Here is a 21,466-nt window from a genome sequence, read left to right as displayed (position 1 = left end):
GTGATAAATGTAACGACATTTCGCACGCAGTTGTTGCGGATGTCCGTCTCGCATGTGCGTGGTCGCTGCCGCACCGAGACGCGCCCGACCATCAAATCACAGCAAATGTTTAAAATAAATGCTTATTTTATTTTATCACATAACTATTTCTTGATTATTACCCTATATAAATTGTATCATCTAATTTATAGCTTTCTATTGCAAATTAAATATGTATTTTGATTTCAGGAAAGAGTGGAAGATTGTACAATGGTTACAACATATCATTCCCCATTCAAATTTGTTATTAATTGAGTGCCGTTATGAAAAGTTATTCACGTCACATAATGTAGAACAATATTTTTTAAGTGTCGCTCATAGACGACGCCCGCCTTTGCGGTCAACAGCCCGCCTAATACATTCGTCCCGGCATTCCTTTATGTCGTTTGTAATATCATTTTTACATCGCTATTTTTCTAAAGAGAAATAAAAGTGTCATTATTGTCACAAGATTGTTAATTAGTGTCAACGCAGTCGAGAACCACTAGTTACGCGTGAAGGCAGCTGAAATTATGTAGTAACTACCTACGCTTTCCGATACTTTGAAATAGTAAAAAAATCTACACTGACAAACTTTATAAAGAGCTACTTCAAACATATCGCATCGATTTCATCTAAGTTTACTTAACTTGATTTTGCCTTTTAATCTAGTTAATTATAACATGGCGCCATTTGTTCCTCCGCCCTTACTTTGTCAGTCCGACTTCTTTTTGTTCTAACTCCCACTCGACCACCAACGTGACACCTAACAAGACTCTGAAACAAAAACAACTCACTAAATAATAATCCGACAACACAGCGCGGTTGGAACAACAAACAATTACCGCCCTACATATTGCAACATTTTGAACTTCGAATTTAATTTAGCTTCATGAACTTTGCTTTGAAGATAATCTGGTGCTGAAAAAGCCGCCATTAATAAGTCGTAGAGGTAATAAAAAGGATTGTGTTTTATAATATATCACAAAGAACTATTATCTGGCATCCGAAAAATAACAGCCGCAATCTTCAAAGATTTATCGCTATGCATTCTGTAGATTCGTAAAAATAAACTATATGAAATTGTTGTAAAGAAACGAGAGCTCGTGATGATAGATGATTTTAGCAGGAATAGCATAAAATAGCTCGATAATGCGAAGATTGTAGGTGAGTGCGAGACGCCTCGCCGCAGCTTCTCGCAACCGGCGCTGCCGGGCGTCATCTATCATCGCTCGGTGAGATGCTTAGTTTCTATGAAAATTGTCAGTGCATCGGCGCATAACTATACTGTATTGAGTACTCATGATATTTTGTAGTAAGGGAAATAAATCTTTACCATAAAATTATTCAACCTCCAATTGTAAAATACAATATTGGAAAATTATTCATAATTAGTTAAGCATAGGCAAAGAACTAATTGATAAATACCAATTGAATTATGTCCCAGGTCCCTTATGATAATTGACTGAATGTATTGGATGCTGAAACGCTGATCTGAACCAAGCTGAACACATACGTTTTCCACCGGAAACGCGTCCTGAGCTAACAGCCGGTGTGATTTTTAAAGGAAAACCGGCCAGATGAGTGCCGTATCTTGTGACGTGAACGAAAATAATTTGACGCAGCCGCTCCTTGGGCGACATACGGCGACACGTGGCCACGATATATTACATGCGAGCCGTATACTAAAAATATTGTGTTGGCAAATTAATGGGCATTCCCAACGGAGGTGGTGGGATGAAAGGAAGTGCCTTTTATATGTGGAAACGTCGGTTTTGTATGAAAATGCGCGGCAGCCGGTCACACCTGTCCGCGTGCATTGAGCGCTCGGGCGGGCGGACACCGACGCACTACAGCCGCACGGTAGGGCTATCTCACATTGGCTGCAAAACTTGTTTACTATGAAAACATATATTATAATTAGAATTTACCACACACCCAGAAAAGAAAGACTTCTTAGTATTTAACAAGATCTGATAATCAGTAGAACAAACGTACATAACCTTTAGTCACCTACACAGCACTAACCAGGAAGAGGATGCTACAAAAACATCTACATGTGGGTGGGTACAATAGTTGAGCGGATTAATAATCACGAGGGTGTTCATATTACGCCAGCTCCGCAGCCCAACCCCACGGTCAGATGTCACTCAGCGCTGGCCGGTATTTGTTGAATTTTCTCTAAAGTCGCACACACCGCCTACTTGCGAGTTTTAGTCTAAATCCTTCATTAATTAATATTTTTACATATACACAGAAAAAAAGATGCGCACATTATGGGTTACTCATGCATTTTTACACACATAATACGCATTGAAATCTTTACAAACATAACGATGTATATTATATTCGTAATTATAGTCATTGTTTTCTAAACAAATGATTAATTATCCTTAGTCGTCGATAATGTCTACGTATGTTGAATACGTTTTTGTCTATTCGAATTACGAATTTGATACAAGTAATTTCAAATTTAAAACATTCACAAATGATAACATCATGATTCAAATTGTTTCACGTCTTAAATCTGTATATAATAGTGACAACAGTCTATTAACAACAGTAACTAATAATGTTGACACCAATAAAAGCCAGATGAGGATCAAGAATAATCAGCTACTGTAAGATCCTGTAAGGGCGGGCGGTATAAATATACGGCACGTGCGCGCGCGCAGCTGCCCGCCACGTGGCCGCCTCTTTACGCAGCAAAAATAGCGCATTGTCCCGGACACGCCCACCGGCAGATAAAACACCACATCAAACGATACAACTGCTAATAAAATCTCTCGTTCACCATTCGTCTCTGAAATCTCTAGTTTTTATTTCCCACCACCTGTTACTGAAACAAGCTCCAAAAACCACTCACTGTTTCTTCAGCCTATAAAATCAAAGAAGATTTAAAATCAAATGTATTGTGGAAATAAAGATTTCGTCTTGTGTTATGTTTATTGCAAGAAAATCCGTCCCTCATAAATAAAGTCATTTTCTTGCGGATCGACTGTGTAATATTTTGAAGAAGTTTCACATGTCTATGATTAAGAAACCAGACGATCTTCTGTAAAAATAATAATATATTAAATAAAATGTATAAGACTCATAATAGGTATATAACATTTTAAAATTTCTGATGTACTTGTTCTACAAAATATTTCTAAGGTAACATTTATTTTTTATGATATCAAGTGACGGGACGAACAAGTCGTGTGCCTGATGTTAAGCTACACGTCTGTCCATAACAGTTGCAGTGCCAATGTGAGCTAGTAAATAGCAAAGATCTGAGGGGCACTGCCACTGCGCTCGTCACACTGAGCCATAAGAGTTGATAAGTCCCATGTGCCTGTAATTTCCCCAGCACCCTTGCCCTTCTGAACCGGGATGCAGTAGTGCTAACATTACTGCTTGGCGGCAGAAATATGTAACACACAACTAACTAACCTGACCTAGCCCTGTTTCCCCTTGCTAAAAAAAGGAAATCGAAAACAATCCACGTAACTTCCGCCACGAAATACTTCCGTTTTTGATATTCTCGACTTCCCTCACCTTTACTCTATAACTGGAGTGTCTACTTCAGACCCTCTTTGCTGTTGAATAAGTATCGCTCTTCACTGCTATATCAAGTTCGCCGATGTATAATGAGAATTATAAACCTGTGAATTAACGTATGCCTGTCAATTGGGCAGATTTACAAATAATATTTGATTGACTGAATACAGTCGCTTCTATAAAATTTATAGGCGACTCCGCGTACCGAAATGAACATTTTATCGTAATGTAAATTCATCAAATATTATTTTTTAGGTATATGTATTTATATTTAAAATACTACAATTAACGGAGATTATTTAATTTTGCTATGTGTATAAATGCAGTCGACTATACCTACCCCTATATTGTTAAGTACCAACTCAAAATTTGCTACTTATACATACGTTATCTGGTGGTTATCTACTTCGTTGTTGACATTAGGACTACTATATACGTATACTTATTCTATATGTTGATATCGGGTGACAAAGACAAATTATAACAATAAAATATTACATTACCCAAATTACATTTACGAGTGCATATAACTGTTACATTTAATATTAAGTTATAAATATAAGTAGTGAGTCCCCAAACCGCATTGAGCCGCATGGCCTAAAAACTCTCGTCTGAGAGGAGATCCCAGGAGTGGGACGTATAAATGTGTAGATGATGACTATAAATGTAACGTTTTACATGCATAATAAATCCCGCCAAAATACGGATATTGTGAAAGGATGGAAAATATTGTGAAAACTGTTTTCCGACAACATCTCACCTATAGATCCAAAATTACTATTATTTAGGTATTGTTATGTATCAGTATTTAGTGTATAACCTGTTGTCTAAAGCTGAAATATTTTATAAAACGATCATTGACTTCGAGTAAGCAAAAATGTTTTAAGCACTTTTTTATATTCACAAATCGAACTTTGCCTAAGTTTAAGCAAGAAACAAATGAAATTTGGAATTTAATTCGTTATTTATTGCTTCAACTTAGGCAAAGTTCGTTTCGTAAATACAAAAAACGTGTTCATAAGGCAATTTTTCTCGGTGAAAATCAAAGTTCGTTTTATATATATCAGCCTTAGACAACAGGCCTTCAGCATACTCAGTACCTATATACCTAACATATCACCTAAAAATAACAATAATTTAGCATTTATAGGCAATTCAAGAAATGTGCTTTGCTTTGCTTAGGAGAAGTCAACGTTTGTTTTATAAATTTCAGTCTTAAGTCTAGTCTATGTCAAGTAGTTCAATGCTCTTAATTAGCTGCGTCTAAAAAAAGTCTCGTGCTGCATTGTTGTGCAGCGACAGCTACTGACATTTAGCGGCAACGCCGACCGATACGTTGTCAGCGATCGACAGCCGCCGCGGGCGCCGTCTTCCTAATTCAAAAATACTCGTGCACACGTGTGCCGCTATATTTACTGCAATACATCTTTCCTCTTTGTCATTTGCTACCACATCGGAAACACTCTTGATTACTTTCTTCGTCGATTTTTTGTTGGCTACGTACCGTGTGGTGCGTCTGGATGCTTGCCTTATTGACATACCTATTTTTTTAAAGTTTAATAAAATGAATATAATTGAATTGAAAACCTCGGTCGTCTTACATTGTGAAAGCTCGATCGAACCCCGGGTTCGATTCCCGGTAGGGCAAACTCGGGAAATTAACTTTTATAAATTGATTGGAAGAGCCCCATAGTGGATTCCGTTGTTCTGGTACTCATTGTGCAGGAAATCCCCTAGTTTGAGACCAGGCAATTGGTGTGGTTGTCTGACACTTAAAACAAATATTATTATTATTATTTTGTTTGTGTCATCCATCACAATCACAAAGTTTGTAATGTAGAGTCAACAATCAAGTTCATCAGGCCAATAGACACATAGTCAAATTTAGGAAACTACTTATTCTACATTAGTTTTCATCTGAGTGTTCCGGGTAGGATTTTCGAAAGTAAATTTGTTCGATACACGTACAATTGGGAATTTCCCAGTTGGGGGCCAATGTCTCTACCAAGAGTTTAAAATAAATTTAACCGTTGAAGCACACCGAGATAACCCGCAAGATAATACCACGGATTTTTGTTTCAAGTGCGCAGAGGCTGTATAATAGATTTTAGTATTAAGTTTTTGTTTCACTATAGTTTTAAACCTCGTGAATGGCAAATTTTGAATATCAACTGGAATCTTATTATACACTCGTACTGTCACATAATTATACCCTTGTCTTCTAAAAAGATGTATATAAAGACTACAGATCACCACTTGCTCTTGCTTATTGATGTTTCGTGAAATATAGACATTAGAAGTAATTAAATCTTAAGTATTAAATTAAGTCTGTGTTTAAACTACAGTTTAATTCTTTTTTGAAAGATTTACGATGAATCTGTCGTGTCAGGACATTTCCTACATTACACACACCACTCTATTCATCTAATGGGTTCATTTTAAGTAACTTTCTTATATTTTCATATAATTTGTTGTAATGGATATGAAATACAACACTTAATTTGTTGCCATAAGTACAACCAATGATAATAACATACCGTGTGAAAAAGGTATAAGGTTTTCAATAGTCTTATAATTTGTACTTTTGTGAAAATGAACCACGTATACACCGACGTGATTAAAAAATGCCAGATCTCTATTTCGCTAACTGTGAGCAATTTTTAGCTCACCGTAGTCTGAACTTCCCGCATGCCCCCTCTGCCACCCTGCACGATCGATACCCGTCCGCCATTTTGAATTTTCCGACCAATGCCCGTAGCCATGGAAAGCGGTAGTCATAGCAACGCGACGCCGCCACTCGAAGGGGAAAGTGACAAGGGGAAGGCTTTACGGCAATTTGGTTGTATGTTCTAAGTAGGGGAAATGTGCTATATGAAAACTGTGAAGTATATAGAACTGCATTTACAATTATTGCGGTTTGTTTGTTTTCGTTACTCCACTTTGTATATATTGGACGGACACTAAGCGATTATCATTCGGCAGACCTTTTTATACGTTCTCTGCTATTTCAGAACGGTTCAACGGCATGCCTTAATGCACCCATATTACATTTGATAGATAGGCAACGGTAAAAACATTTAATATTGTTCGTGGACAACGTTGAATTTGAAAATAAATGTCAATTTTGCAATTCTTCCATTGTGTCACTTTAATTAACTTCTCTAAGGTGGATCCACACTGTACATCAGTACACTGTCAAAAAACCCGTATGATGTTGTGCCAACAAAGTCGCTCCTACAAATAACAATGGCAGTTTCAACATAATCATTGCTAAAATCCTTAATACTTTCGCAAATAACTATACACTTCCTCTTCTTTCAATCTTTGAAACCGCGGCATTGTAAACTGTTGAGTTCTTTTAGGAGTGCTCGACATTGTTTATGTAATTGTTTACTGCTCTCGAGCAGACACCTGCAAGTACGACCTACCTGGCGGTACGGCGAAATCTCTAACAAGAGGACTTTCGACTTTACAGTTTCCTGCGTTTGTTCATTTACAATAGGCCGTAAGCCTGCGCGGGCGCAGCGTTGTTGACAGTCGATGCGCTATTCAGACCCGACCGCTACTATGCCCGCTATACTGTTCTTGAAATTTTAGAAACCCATTCAAAATAGTTGCTGTTTTTGTCGACACACCACTGCTGTAACACTGGCGTTAAAACTTTGATTATCAAGGAACTAACTCATGTGCATAAATCCCTTACAAAGAATAAAGTTAGCAAAACGTTTTTCCCACTTTCTACGAAGTAGACCAAGTAGACTACAATGTAGACCACTTAGTTCTAATAACCGCAAGTGTGCAAAGATCGATTCATTTTTGTTCGAGGTAGCTGCTACACAATTTTTTATTACGTTCCTTGTAATAAATGTAAGTGACCAGGAAGCCAAATTTTTCAGCTTACCCACTTTCGATAATTACCTCCCTTTTCACCCTGGGAAACGATTCAATTAACTATCGCAACTTTACATTGTGTAATGGTTCAAACAAAGCGAAACGTGATCGCAAACTCTCACGCTCTACTAGTACCGTAAGAGTAGATTTACTAATCAATCTACATCAATACAAAAGCCCGGCCGTGACTTATGTGACTCTGATTTATGTTTTCTAAAACATGCTATTTTAACATTTAGTGCACAAAACCAATTCATGAAGATACCAATTTTATTTTTAGTACAACTTTCAATCCTGTTATAATAACGAACTCTCAACGGGAAATCCGTGCGTAATAGGTCCCCGAATCTACGAACATCTAGTCTACCCACAAGCCAAGTGTTACAAACGACAAAACATTTTATGCCCAACTAAAACTCCTTCTATTGGATAACGAATTCCACAGTGTCGATGAGTTTCTTTTGAAACAATTGTAATTTTGTTTTACTTGATTGTGTTGTATTTCGACTGGCAGTAGTTATACTTACTTTATTTTATATTCATTATATGAAATAAAATAATTAAATAATTGGAAACAATATACCGTAGATGTAGATGTTAATTGAAGAAAAGAAGCTTATTTACAAAATTAACAATATTATTAAACACAAACAAATATCGATTTATTATCGTAACAAGACTTCAATATATTTTATATGAACTTCAATAAATAATTGGAATTTGAAAACTTCGTAAACAAAGAAATCACACTTTAATTTCTTTATTTCCAGCTAGCGCAACTCTATTTTCAATTACAGAAAACAATAGGGCCCATGAGTCAGAAACTTCTTGAGATGTGGTTTAGAAGTTTGCCGACGACAATAGCGTCTCGACAGCTAACAAACCATACTGACTATTTAAAACCGCTTTACCTGGTCCCCATTCTGTTATCTGAAGATTTTGTAAACAATTAACGAAAAAGAATTTTAAAAACTACTACAAATATTGCGTACAAATAAGTTTGAAATGCAAAATTAGCTTTATCGTTGACCAAAATATTAACAAGATGTAGAATGTTTATGAAAATTTATAACCACATTTCGTGGACCACCATAGGTTGGCAAGTCGGATTGGATGCGTCATAGGCGATACAATTTTATGAAATGCAGCCACAATTTATTTCTCAGGATGGTAATGCCATGCAGATTGCATTTAGACATACGATTGGAGGGCCCACACACGTGCAGAGCGCAAAGATCATTGACTCGCAGCGCGGGCGCAGGTGTCGCGGTGCCGAGGTTGTGCGCCCGGGCATTGTGAATCCATCTCGCCGCTAGTGACGTCACCACGAACATTGCCTCTACCAAGCCTTATACGGCGTGGCGGGCGCCAACAAATACATTCCTAGCTCGAACAAAGCGCATTCTGTTTATTGTGAATTCCGATTCTCAGATTCAGATAGTTACATGTATAATATCAACAAAATTCAAAAGCCTTTTGGACAGCAGAATCTTTAAATGAACAAACAAGCTTCAGAATTATGCTGTTCTTTTTCTGTTTGGGAACCTGTCATTCTTCATATCTTAATACCTAAAGTGTAAAACCATGTACGTTGTATATATTTAATTAACTCCATAAAATAAAATAATTCGTTCCATGCCCATTACTGGCATTTGGCTACCCATAAGCGTTGTAATAGCCTTGTATTTCCCGATACATAAGTCCAAGTTTCAATTTAAAATGCTGTCCTGTCCATTTCAACGTCCATATTTACTTTTTGTTTCTAACTTTGCAAGGAAAGTTGATTTCGCCTTATGTCCACCATAAGAATGTCGTTATGAAAAGAAATCACTGCGTTTGGACCCATCGCTGTCTACATGGTACACCATACTGAGATTGAGACTGCACATTTTGCGCAAAAATATGACAGGTACCATATATTACCTGACATTAAATTCAGATACCAGAAACTTGAGCCGATAATATATTCCCTATCTCCGTTGTGTTGCTAACATAGATTTATACTGGTGAATTTAAAAAATCTTAGAGGACAGCTCTTTAAATTGTGTAAACCGAAAACGATGAAATGAATACAGAGTATCTGAGTTTCTATACAATCTACATATTTGCATAGCAAAGATTCTACCGGAAAAATATAGATTGTGCACAACTAATGCACCAAACAACTACTCCAAATATCTGATCTTCAACTAGAGAATTCTCTAGTTGGAGAAGAGAGAAATGTACTGTGTATCAAAGTAACGGAACTCACTCAAGGACACCACCTAGGTCATACAGACCTTCTGGTCTGGTTCTCCAGTTCAGAAATGTTCATTTCTTAAATTGGTCCTACAGAGAATCGAACCGGGGTCTGCTCATCCAGCGCAGCATCTATAGTTCAAACCGCTGGACTCTGGAGGTTATCCAAAAGCAAGTTAACTTAAACTACTCTCTAACTTACTACACCGCAGCAGCAAATTAACTTCATTTTTTCATGATTGCTATTCTGTTTCTATTTTTACTTTAGTAGCAGTAGACCTCCTTGTGAAAGAGTTCGTCCAGTGAAGTACTGCCACCTTACCTATTTCTGCCGCCAAACAGTAATGTTAAGTTATGGACAGTGTACCTTACCATCAGATGCACGATTTGTTCGTACCATCATTAGCTATTATAAAAAAATATATTTGTGTAAAGACTGAGAGCCCTGTAACCGTAGTACGCAAGATACTTACATGTCCTCATCATGTCCTAGTTATGTATATATGTAAGCACAAAATGACCAGCACAATCCTCAATGGTCAAAAGGTTATCGGCGTGAGCGTCGCGGCGGCGCCGTGTTATCAACCTGTAGCTCCCGCCAGCTACATGCCACTGTTACTCATCACTCATCACCGACACACAATAATACGTGACTGATTGGTAGCAGTGACATCATACCGCAACTGACTCTTTGATGTACTTGAATAAGTAAATCGAATAGAAAACATCAAGGTGAAACATGGTCTATACGTCATAGAGAATATAATAAAATAAAATAATGGTAATAGTCACTGTACACATAAGAGTGCAAAAAGTGGAACGAAATATATAGAATGCCAGAAATTAACGATTTGATTACAATTATGTGTACCAAAAAACATTCCAAACAACTATACGTATTAAATAATACGTTAAAAAACTTTCTTTATCTCGTTCTAATTTAAATTCCAACGAAAACCAGAAAATTATATCGACGAAATGACTTATCAAATTTAAAATGCCCTAACTAACAGGAATATTTCTTTTTGTGTTCCGTACACATACATACATATATCTCATTGAAATATTTCGTCGTGGTATGCTGTTACCATATTGCCCCCACATGTTATTGGCTCGTATTATGTACTTTTCGGATAACAAAGTTAGAATCTGCATAGCAATTATGGCAACTTGTTGACGTTTTATCATTTCGAAGCGATACCCTAAAATTGCCTTATCTTGGAAAAATTCTAAACTTATTTGAGGTCTTTTGAAACATCAAAAACACAAACGTTCTTCCATACAAAAATGCACCTGAGAATGAAGGCGGGGCACTTGACTTAATATTCCGATTAATACAAATCATCGTGAACAGTGATTCGTCACAGGTTTTAAATCCTATGCTGGTTCCTTTCAAAATTCGTAGACCATATTTCTGTTTAGGGAAGCGATGTATATTAATGTATCCGATAGGATAGTAGTAAAAACATGGAATGATGTGAGGAAGTGGCAGGTAGTAGTTAATAATTCGTTTAGCCGGGACTGCGCCCACGGTTTTTTCTACGGCGCGGCCCACACAGGTGCGCCGGAGACGACTGACTCCTAATTTACTATTCCCGATACGACACCCGGACTTTAATGGCTCTTTGTTGCTCAGATTTTCTGATGCTTCCTAATCTTCACAATTTATTTTGGAATTAGCATCTCATAAATAGTTACTGATACAGTTTATCTCCGAAGCTTGTCAGGCCTGACCTGGATGCTAATATAACTTAGAGTGTTTACGTCAAGAGCCATTGGTGCTTTTAATATAAGCAAGAGCTACTTAAATAAATTCTTTTTTACATTACTTCTTCAAAAATTAAGTTTTTAATTTCTGTTTGTCTACGTGTGTGTCCATGGCACCCGCGCCACAGGATTTCCCTACTGGGAGGCTATGTGTGCGCGTTATTGTTATTATTGTTATTATATTATTATTATAATCAATACTCTTAGATGAAATAAAATACTACGTAATAGAATAGTGGTGTTACTCGTATGTTATTTAATAAATATAGGAAGTGATTTATCATGCGCGCTCGATTTTTGAAATTTTATTAATAGAAATCACTAGGGAAAGAGAAATTTTCGTTTTATTCGGAAAGTAGATTCATTCGACATCGCAATAAGTGGTAATGGTCGTTCTTCGGTGGTATTATTTTCAAACAAAATATCTGTTCTAGTGAGTTCACTGTTTTGCTAACAAAACACAGTTGAAATTCATTTATAGTATTAGTTAAGTCACATAATTAATCAGAAACAGTTATAATCCTCAACGTGTTTACCTTGATCAAATCATAATATCTATAAGAATCTATGAGTTGAACTTAAACGAAATCAACCTTTTATTACCACTATTGATCTAATTCTGAAAGCTAGCTTCAAACTAGAGTCGGCCAACTAACAGTTAGCTAATTAAATACTAGATGAGATACGAGTAAGTACTTCAACGCTATGTTAATTCACCTCATTAGTTCAGCATTTCTATCTATCTGTCGTCCTGTTGACTTAATCGCTTCCAACAGTATGAAGTGGACGGATTTATTCTATGTCTAGTCACGATTACACTAACTTTTATAGGTACCGACCGATGTTGATCACGAATGATCGTTGTTCCGATTTTTTGCAGCTTACGACTTATTGTAATCGCGAGGAAATCACAACCGGTGCCAATCTACGCCAATAACGTTACACGATATCTTGTCTCAGAGTAACAATACAAATAACTATTAAATATATCGGTACTTGCAATAATGGACCTATCGTTGTTTGGACCAAAGTGCGTTTACTAAGATTTTTTGTTAAGAGTACTTAATTCATGCTGTAAAGATTTCGATTGACTGATTATCAACAAAGCGCATATTTTTATGGTTACAATTCCACACACTGGGCAGGAAGCACTTTATAGCGACGTGTATGTCGGCTATGTAATAAAGCGAGGCGCCGTTGTGGATACGTACCTATTGTTGAATGTCGATATGATGGTAGGCTGGTATTGTCGCTTCGCCTCGCCTCGGCGCTGGGAGGTCCACATCCGGCGCCGGCCATTTGCATCGGACGCGCTGAGAATCAATTATTTTACTATAATCAAAATTTATGTTTTATTATAATCAAAAGAAAGCCACTCTGCTACTCTGAATGTTAGAGGAGGGATGAATGATAAAATAGAAGAAGTATGTAAGATGATGAGTGAAAGAAGAATTGATGTTCGTTGTGCGAATGAGACGAAGAGAAAAGGATGCGATACGACCACGCATGGATCATACGTACTGGTCAGGAGTGCCCGAAACCAGCAGAGGGTGCCAAGGTGTTTGCGTATTTTTTTCTTCTAGAATGAATGAATGTGTTCTTGAGTTTGAGTGTGTATACTCCTATGGGTGAAGTTGAAAATTGGCCTAACTCGCATCTTTATTTTAGGAGTTTATGCTCCGACAGATACGGGTTCAAAGCAGACCACCAAAGCCCAAATAGAAAGAGAGGAATTTTGGGACAGTGTAACAGAGGTTTTGAATAAAAGTCAACAAAATGAAAGGATTATCACGTTAGGAGATTTCAATAGATGGGTAGGAGTGAAGCGTGATGGATATGAAAATGTGCTTGGAACGTTTGGAGATGAAAGAGTGAATGATAATGGAAAGTGTCTGCTCGAAGTATGTTTGGAGTGGAATCTTTTGGTGACAAACACCATGTTTCAACACAAAAAGATCCACCAATGTATACAAGATAAGAAGGAAGTTTGAGGAGTATAATAGATTTTGTAATAGTGGATGAAAGATTAGGAAAAAAGATGTTTGGAATGTTCTGTCTGATAACAAGAAAGCGTGGTTAGATTGGTTATCTATGAAAAGTAATGAGAGAATACAAAAGGCAACAAAAGAGGATGTAAACGAGGCAAGGAAGGAGTATAAAAGAATAAAAGACGAAGATTATCTGATGACTTTCAAAGCAACATTAAGTGGTTTTGGAAGTCCTTAAGAACAGCTAGAGGCAAAATCACAATCAAAAAATCAAAAAGCAAAAAATCAAAGGCCACGTTAGAATTATAGTGAAAGGAGAAGAATGCGTATTAAAGAGATGGAAAGAGTATTTTGAAAGTTTGTTTGAGACGGAAGATGTACAAATGCAGGCTCAGATCGCCATAGAGACGAGCGGAAGTGAAAGTATGAGCATGGAAGAGATTATGAAGGCATTGAATACTATGAAATTTGGTAAAGTTGCGGGATATGACAGAATTGCTTTTGAAATGCTGAGGGCTGGACAGAGTGTGGTCGTTAGTCAGATGGACAGCCTTTTCAACTTTTGTTGGTCAAGCGGCCGAGTGCCAGGTGACTGGGGCAAGGCTGTCATCATACCATTATATAAGGGTAAAGGGTCGCAGCAAGACTGCAAAATTTACCGCGGAATCAGTCTTCTCAGCATTGTCGGCAAATTATATGCAAAGGTATTGATTGAGAGAGTGATGAAAGAAACGGAAGAAAAAATTTGGGACGTGCAAGCGGGACTTAGAAGATGAATGGGATGCATGGATCAGGTCTTCTACTTACGAAACATAGCTGAAAAGTTCTTGGCTAAAAGACAAAAAGTCTATTGCGCTTTCATAGACTTGGAGAAGGCCTACGACAGAGTGTCAAGGAAAGAATTGTAGTCGACATTGTCTGTGTATGGGGTGGACGGCAGTCTAGTCCAGGCACTGAAATCTCTCTATGAGGATTCCAGTGCCTGTGTCAGAATAAATGGTGCTTAGACTGACTAGTTCGATATCGGAAAAGGTGTTAAACAGGGATAAATAGCGTCGTCATGGCTGTTCAACCTATTATGGACAGTTGTTTGAAAGTTTTGAAAGAGAGTTCGTGTGGGCTGAACATGAATGGTTTACTCGTTAAGTGCCTCCTATACGCCGCTGACCAAGTGGTATTAGCGTCGTCAGTGGAAGAGTTGCAGGAGATGGTAAATATTATGCATGATGCTCTTAAAAGAAAAGGAAAGAAAATTAATGTTCGCAAGACGAAAGTAATGGTTTTTGAAAGAGAGGAAGACATGACGGATTGCACGATATTGATTGAAGGAGAGAAAGTGGAACAAGTGAAAGAGTTTGTGTATTTGGGTTCTATGTTTACCTGTGATGGAAAATGTGAAAGAGACTTTGAAAGGAGAGTGAACGCAGGGAATCAGGAGAATGGTGCCTTGCATGCCTCCATGGGCAGCCAGAAAGTGTCTAAAAAGGCACGATTGGCTGTGCATGGAGGGGTACTGGTTCCTACACTTATGTGTGGTAGTGAATATTGGGCTTGGCAGAAGAAGCATGAAGGTGGATTAATGCAGTAGAAACAGTTACGGAACAGTGTGATAAGAGAGCGTTGCGGCGTGGAAGAAGATATAGTGACAAAGATAGAGAAAGGGAAGCTTGGATGGTTCGGACATGTAGAGAGAATGAATAGAAGAAGAGTGACGAAACAAATTTATAAGGCGAATGTATATCATGACTAAATTGAGGCCATCCTAAAGAAGGGCCAGGTCAAGGGTACCCTTAACCGACGAGCGTGTATGAAAGCATTGATGCATGTTGATGAGGCGAAAGATGTGTGTCACGACCGTAGTAAGTGGAGGACTTGTCTCTGCCTACCCCATGAAGGCGTGAAGTATATGTATCAAAATTTGAACGGGTACGTATACGATCACATAGAAATAAAGACAAAACACAAATAACACTTTGCTTCCCACGAGACAGGCGTTGCCTGGTGTGGGGATCATAGTTCAAATATGTAATTGTTAATTGTAAGTTACGGTAAATAAATTTATAACATATTTGCTCGTAAAGTGGCTGAAATCACACCAATTTCAATATCGTAATGTATTTCATTACGCACTTGTGCGTTATTGTAATGTAAAACGCACGAGTTTTTTTTAAATAAAGTAACATGCACGGTTTTTTAAGATGCTCCGTCTAAAAATGAACGATACTTTTTTAAATCTTTGCAAAGAGTGTTTATGTTAGAAAAGTGGTCAATATTTTATGAATAAAATTAACTTTGGGAGATAAAATATAGTAAATAAACATTAAATTCTTTCATTTAATTAATTTTGACAATAAATTACAACCATTTATCTGTAACAAAAACACTTTTATACCTTTGCCTAAAAAAAAACGTTGTTGCGCGCGCATGGCTAATTTGTGGACAAGTAAAAATTATTTCGCGCGCTTTTTCTTTTCGCTGTATTGTTTTTATTTGAAAATGTCGTCAAGTAGTGATGAATTTATTAATTTAACACCGCCACAAGTCTTAAACGCTGCGAAAAAGGCTACTCTAAGCCTCTTACCTAAAAAATCGACCGATATACATATACTTACAAGCGTATCAAAATTTCATCATATGGAAAACAAGCAAAGTTGCAAATTCATTTTCAGAAAATGTGTTTTTAGCCTATTTCATGGACCTTTCTCAAAAATATAAGTCAAGCTCATTGTGGTGCTACTATTCAATGCTAAAAAGCACTATGAAAACAAACCATGGTATTGATATCAAGTCATACTCCAACTTGATAGCATTTCTAAAAAGACGCTCAGATGGCCATGTAAGAAAAAAGTCGATATTTTCGGCTGACAATATCAAGAAGTTCCTAAAAGGAGCTATGGATTGGCGATATTTGCCAACAAAGGTCAGTTGAAACGAAATTATTGTTATTAATTTCTTTCACTTTCGTATTTCTTTACAATATACATAGGTGTTTATACGTTCTTTTTATCTCTTTTCAGGTTGTATTAATATTCGGTATAAATGGTGCATGTAGACGTCAAGAGTTGGCAAACATAACAACTAATGATGTCGAGAACCATGGGCGGGTTCTTCTTGTCCAGGTCAAAAACACAAAAAATAAAATTCCAAGGTCGTTCACAATACAGAGGCTTTTTTACGACGTAGTGAAGAAATACGAAGCGCTTCGTTCAACAAAAGCTAATTCCAACAGATTTTTTCAAAATTACCAAAGTGGAAAATGCACTAACCAACCCATTGGCATTAATAAATTGGGAGCAATGCCGAAAGAAATTGCCACTTTCTTAAATTTGCCTCAAGCACATGAATACACAGGGCACAGTTTCAGAAGGTCCTCGGCTACATTGCTCGCCGATTCAGGTGCGGACTTACTAACACTAAAACGCCACGGAGGATGGCGGTCAAGCAATGTAGCCGAAGGATACATAGAAGACTCGATAAGAAATAAAGAAGAAATTAGCTCTCGCATTACAAGGATCATAAATTTGGAGTCAAGTGTTGACTTTCAACCATCTACGAGCACACACGCGTACATTCCACCATCGTCGCCGCAGCCGCAACCGCCTCCGCCGCCGCCACCGACTGCAGAACTCTGTGGTCTCTTTTCTCCTACTTTCACTCAAGAGAGTGAGAGAGAGACTGGGGAGATTGTAACTAATAATAATAACTTGACAACATTAAAAATGCCAACTGGCAACGTAACAATCACTTTTAAAAATTGTTCAAATTTCTATAACTGCTTTAACAAGTAATTAAAGATTTATTCGTTTAAGAAAGTCAGAGTCTTATTTATTTCCTCGCAAATATGTTATAAAACGTCGTATGACATACACACATCAAAAAAAGTTTGCGATCACTTTTAAAACTTGAAATGTTTTTTAATTTCTAAAAATATTTCAAAAACCTCTTTAGTGATACTCTTATTTGTTTTTAATTTTAATTATTTATTTAATGTTGTACTTTTAACAAAAAAACTATTTATTACATATTTCTTAATAATATTTCCACATATTAAAAATATGTTAAGTTTTCAAACTGATCGCAAACTTTTTTTGATGTGTGTACGTGCGCTTTGAAAATTACAGCCGAGGCGATATTGCTATAAGAAAGCAGAGTCTGTAATTTTCAAAACTTACCGCACTTATGTATATCATAATGTACTATTATTAATATTATTGTTACTTACACTTGAATTACGACTTATAATGTCAAGTCACAAGTTGAATCGAAAATTATAATATAAAAATACTTTCATACGAGTGACAACGTCACACCTGAGGATGTACTGATTCTGGACAAGCTATTGATGTGTAAACACGTTCAAGAAATCAACTATTTCTTAAAAACTGCGAGCTATTAAGACTCTTTTGTAGTACCTACCTAATAAATATTTGCATTTAATAATAGGACACCATACGAACAAGTGCGGAATCAACGACAGGTGGCCCCGTTCGTTGTGCCTTCAATAAAACGCAATGAATGTCAAATGTGTTCTAACCAGCAAAGTGATGAAAAAAGTGTTTGCGATCTCATTAATCTCTTTTATAAAAGACCTTGAACGAAAAACATAAAATTGAGTTTGCGTCACCCTATAAAACGCTTAGGTCTTTTTTTATTGCGAAGGTTTGCAGAGATACATTCTGATTCCATATCATTATAATATCTATGGCATTTCATTCTAGTCACTAAGAGAGGGTCATAAATGTTCGTTTCGCGCGTGGATCGGCCGTGGTGCGGAGGGCAACCCGCCACCCTCTATGACTGCCTGACTTTTCATTATCGAGATGTTTTATTAAGGAAGGGCCCGATCTTCTGCGTAGGGGAGATGCAGGGTTATCTCGTAAGCCAACATCGAGTAAAACCATAGTCAGTTTTTAGTTACATTACAACGATATATTTTAAGTCTAAACATTTTTTAACATAAACATTTAAATTTTCCAAAAAATTATTGCCAATACTTAAACTGTTCTTTAATCATTGGTATCAAAGCAAATACTATTTCATATTTTTTGTGTTTTAATATATTTTGACTATGTATTTTTTGTATAAAAATACAGTTAATTTTTTTAAATCCCCAACCCTATAAAATCAGTAAGTATAACTTGCATAGTTCGGGTGTTACGCAGGCCCACTGGAGGGGACATGTTTACACAGGGATTGAGGGTTTACAATATTGCATTCCTATGCATGAGTCTACACCTAGATATTTTTAAGGCGGTACTCATTTCGTGAAATATAATCGATGTAGAGACGCTATTCCAAACTATTCCATTCCTTCTGTTACTTTGTAAACTTCTTTAAACTCTGTCTAAATAACGTTAAGGTACAATTTTCTACAAACATTTTTGAGTAAATTCTTTCCTATTGGACTACTCCTACCTGCTCATGTTTTATTTACTTAAATCATTTCTGCAAATAAAAACAAATGTAAAATCAACTGTGACCATGGGACCTGTAAAGGGCCCGAAACGTTGGTTTGTTTGAAAAAACAAGCGATTTAAATCCGGAAAAATAGTTTCATTTCCTAAATGCAAAGCTCTTATACTCTACAGACCGCCGAATTATTTGATAAAGAAATAGCAGTAATATGCATACTAAATAAAATCAGAATAGATATGGCACTTATTAAAATTGCAATTAATTAGAATTCACTATGATTCGAACGAACCGAATTATCCACTAAATGACGCACAGTGCCGATGTTCCATCAACACGTCAATTAAATTCAATAAACAACGAGCACAATGGCAATAATTTCCTCGAATCTACGAGTATGTTTAAAAACATCGAGACAAAGACAATGCCACGCGCCGAAACAAAAACACTAAGTCACTCAGTTTTCACCGTTACTAACTCTATCGTAATGTAAAATGAATGCATGTCTTTGAATGAGCAAAACAAAACCAAATCATGGGGCCTGTCTAAAAGTTGGGAGGTAAACCTGACTGCTAAAGGACCATTTACAATGTTATATTCCCTTAATAAATCCAGAAATTGCGACACGACATACACATAAAAAGAGGCTGAAATCCGATAGCTCCAACTCGCAGGCTGTTCACGAAAGGACAGGCTGTGTAAGTTCCAAGTAATAATTATTGTGCTACTCGTGCCCCTAACACGCAAATAAGATTTTACGTAAGATTAATCCGCCCACGACGAGACCAACATATTGCCTGCGTAAAGGCCACAATTCGCTCAGTGAGATATCGTTTCGCACTTACTCGTCCGGCAGTGAAGGCGGCTGCACACGCGCAGCAAACTGATAATTTAAAGGTGCGAAGGAAACGTATATATGTTATGCTCTATCTGAACAGCTCCCGTGGGCGATACCTATGGACAACTGAGTCAATCTTCCACTACCGATCAGTTTATACGCATATATATATAACTTATCTTATGAGACCATCGCAAATTTGTAAGCAATGAGAAAAAATAAATTTGACTAAGCCTATTTATTTATAACGTTATAGTAAACAAATAAAATGCTTTTCTTATTTACAAAGCACCGATATTGAATAACTCTAGCACACTAAAATTGTAGATAGTGTAATTATAATTGTAGAATCTTTTACAAAAAGATCAAAGTTCTTGTATTATGTATGGCATCAGATAAGTTTGTAATGATTTCTATATATATATATACTTTTATTTTTTCGACTCATTCAATCTTAGCAATACTTACCTACTACCAACGACGTAAAGTCGTTTACTTGTGCGCTTTATTGCACAAACTTATCGTTTTGTAATACTTTTTCATATAGTTAAGAACAATCTAATAAGCGTTTATTCAATTATAGCTAGCAATAAAGGTGACCGCGCCTCCAATACGGGCTATTACTAATCGAGGCGAGTTGATAAAATCTGTGCTACCGGTGTTCAACTAATTGCCGATCAGCTGCCCGATTTCAAAATACCTACTGGCTCTAACTTAGGGAACACCCGCCACCGTGAAAATGATAATAAACTTGCACGCCAATATATTTTTAAACTTTCCTGATTCCCATATAAAAAAATAACTGCTTCCGTAATGTAGACAATGTGTATATACTGATGAATATAGATTGATACAAACAATATACCTATATACTATACGAGCCCTATACCCGGGTCGGGCTCAGCCTGCGGCGCGTGGTCGGTTTCTAATTACGGGGTGTGCTTATACTCTTCGGTGGCACAGTAATTAGTACTATGGGCGCTTGATGAGGAGGTTCCAGATTCGATCCCTGATTTGAGCCAAAAAAACATTTTTAAATTGGTTCTGGTCAGGGTATTCTGGGTATACAACGCTATAAGTCAGTATCTTATTTCCACTACATCGGGAAGTACGCCTTACATTTTGAACAATTGTGAAATCTTGTACCGTAATAGAGTCTCTCCGCTACACTTCGGCCTACGGCCTCGGCACTTATGATTTTAAAATAATTACCATAGCTCTTTAAGAGTGGCCATATTGACATGTGCAAAAAGTAAATTTTGACTGCAAATTATTATTACACACCCATAGAGATCCCCACATGCCGATTTTCAACTGAATTAGAGCAAATTTCCATCTGCCGCCAAAAAGTTTGTATGGCAGCCGTATTGAAAAATAGCGACAAACTAATGTTGATCACAAATTATTATCAAGCACTCAATATCCTAGAGACTCCCACATGCCAATTTTCAAAGGGATCAGAACATTTTTTTTTCTATTGCCAACAAACGCTTGTATGGCGGCCATATTTGAAAATAGCGAAAAACTAATTTCGAGCACATATTATTATATGGCACTTCTAGGGTCGTATTCTAGAACTCTATTCAATGCTCAAGTCAGGATTGCACTGGCAACACAAGCACTGGAAATACGACCCTAATGGCAGGGACTTGAGTATGATTTCTAGTGCTTTGAATCATACTCAAGTCCTGACTTAAGCATTGAGTAGAGTTCTAGAATACGACCCCTAGAGGCCTCCATATGTCCATTTTCAGCTGAAACAGAGCGAGTC

General features: G+C 37.0%; 1 long non-coding RNA gene across 1 annotated transcript; it reads right to left on the bottom strand.

The window, feature by feature from the left end:
• Nucleotides 1–602: 602 nt before the first annotated feature.
• On the bottom strand, nt 603–19,807 carry LOC113228013. Its single transcript, XR_003310253.1, has 3 exons — nt 19,703–19,807; nt 12,669–12,770; nt 603–795 (listed from the first exon to the last, which is right to left on the bottom strand). It is a non-coding gene; the product is annotated as an uncharacterized LOC113228013 (long non-coding RNA).
• Between the last annotated feature and the right edge of the window lie 1,659 nt (nt 19,808–21,466).

The sequence above is a fragment of the Hyposmocoma kahamanoa genome, unplaced genomic scaffold (assembly GCF_003589595.1).
Source record: "Hyposmocoma kahamanoa isolate Upper Pololo Valley unplaced genomic scaffold, ASM358959v1 220, whole genome shotgun sequence".
NCBI classification, from domain to species: domain Eukaryota; kingdom Metazoa; phylum Arthropoda; class Insecta; order Lepidoptera; family Cosmopterigidae; genus Hyposmocoma; species Hyposmocoma kahamanoa.
The sequence above is the reverse complement of the archived record's forward strand: the minus strand, read 5'-3'. Positions and strand labels throughout refer to the sequence as shown.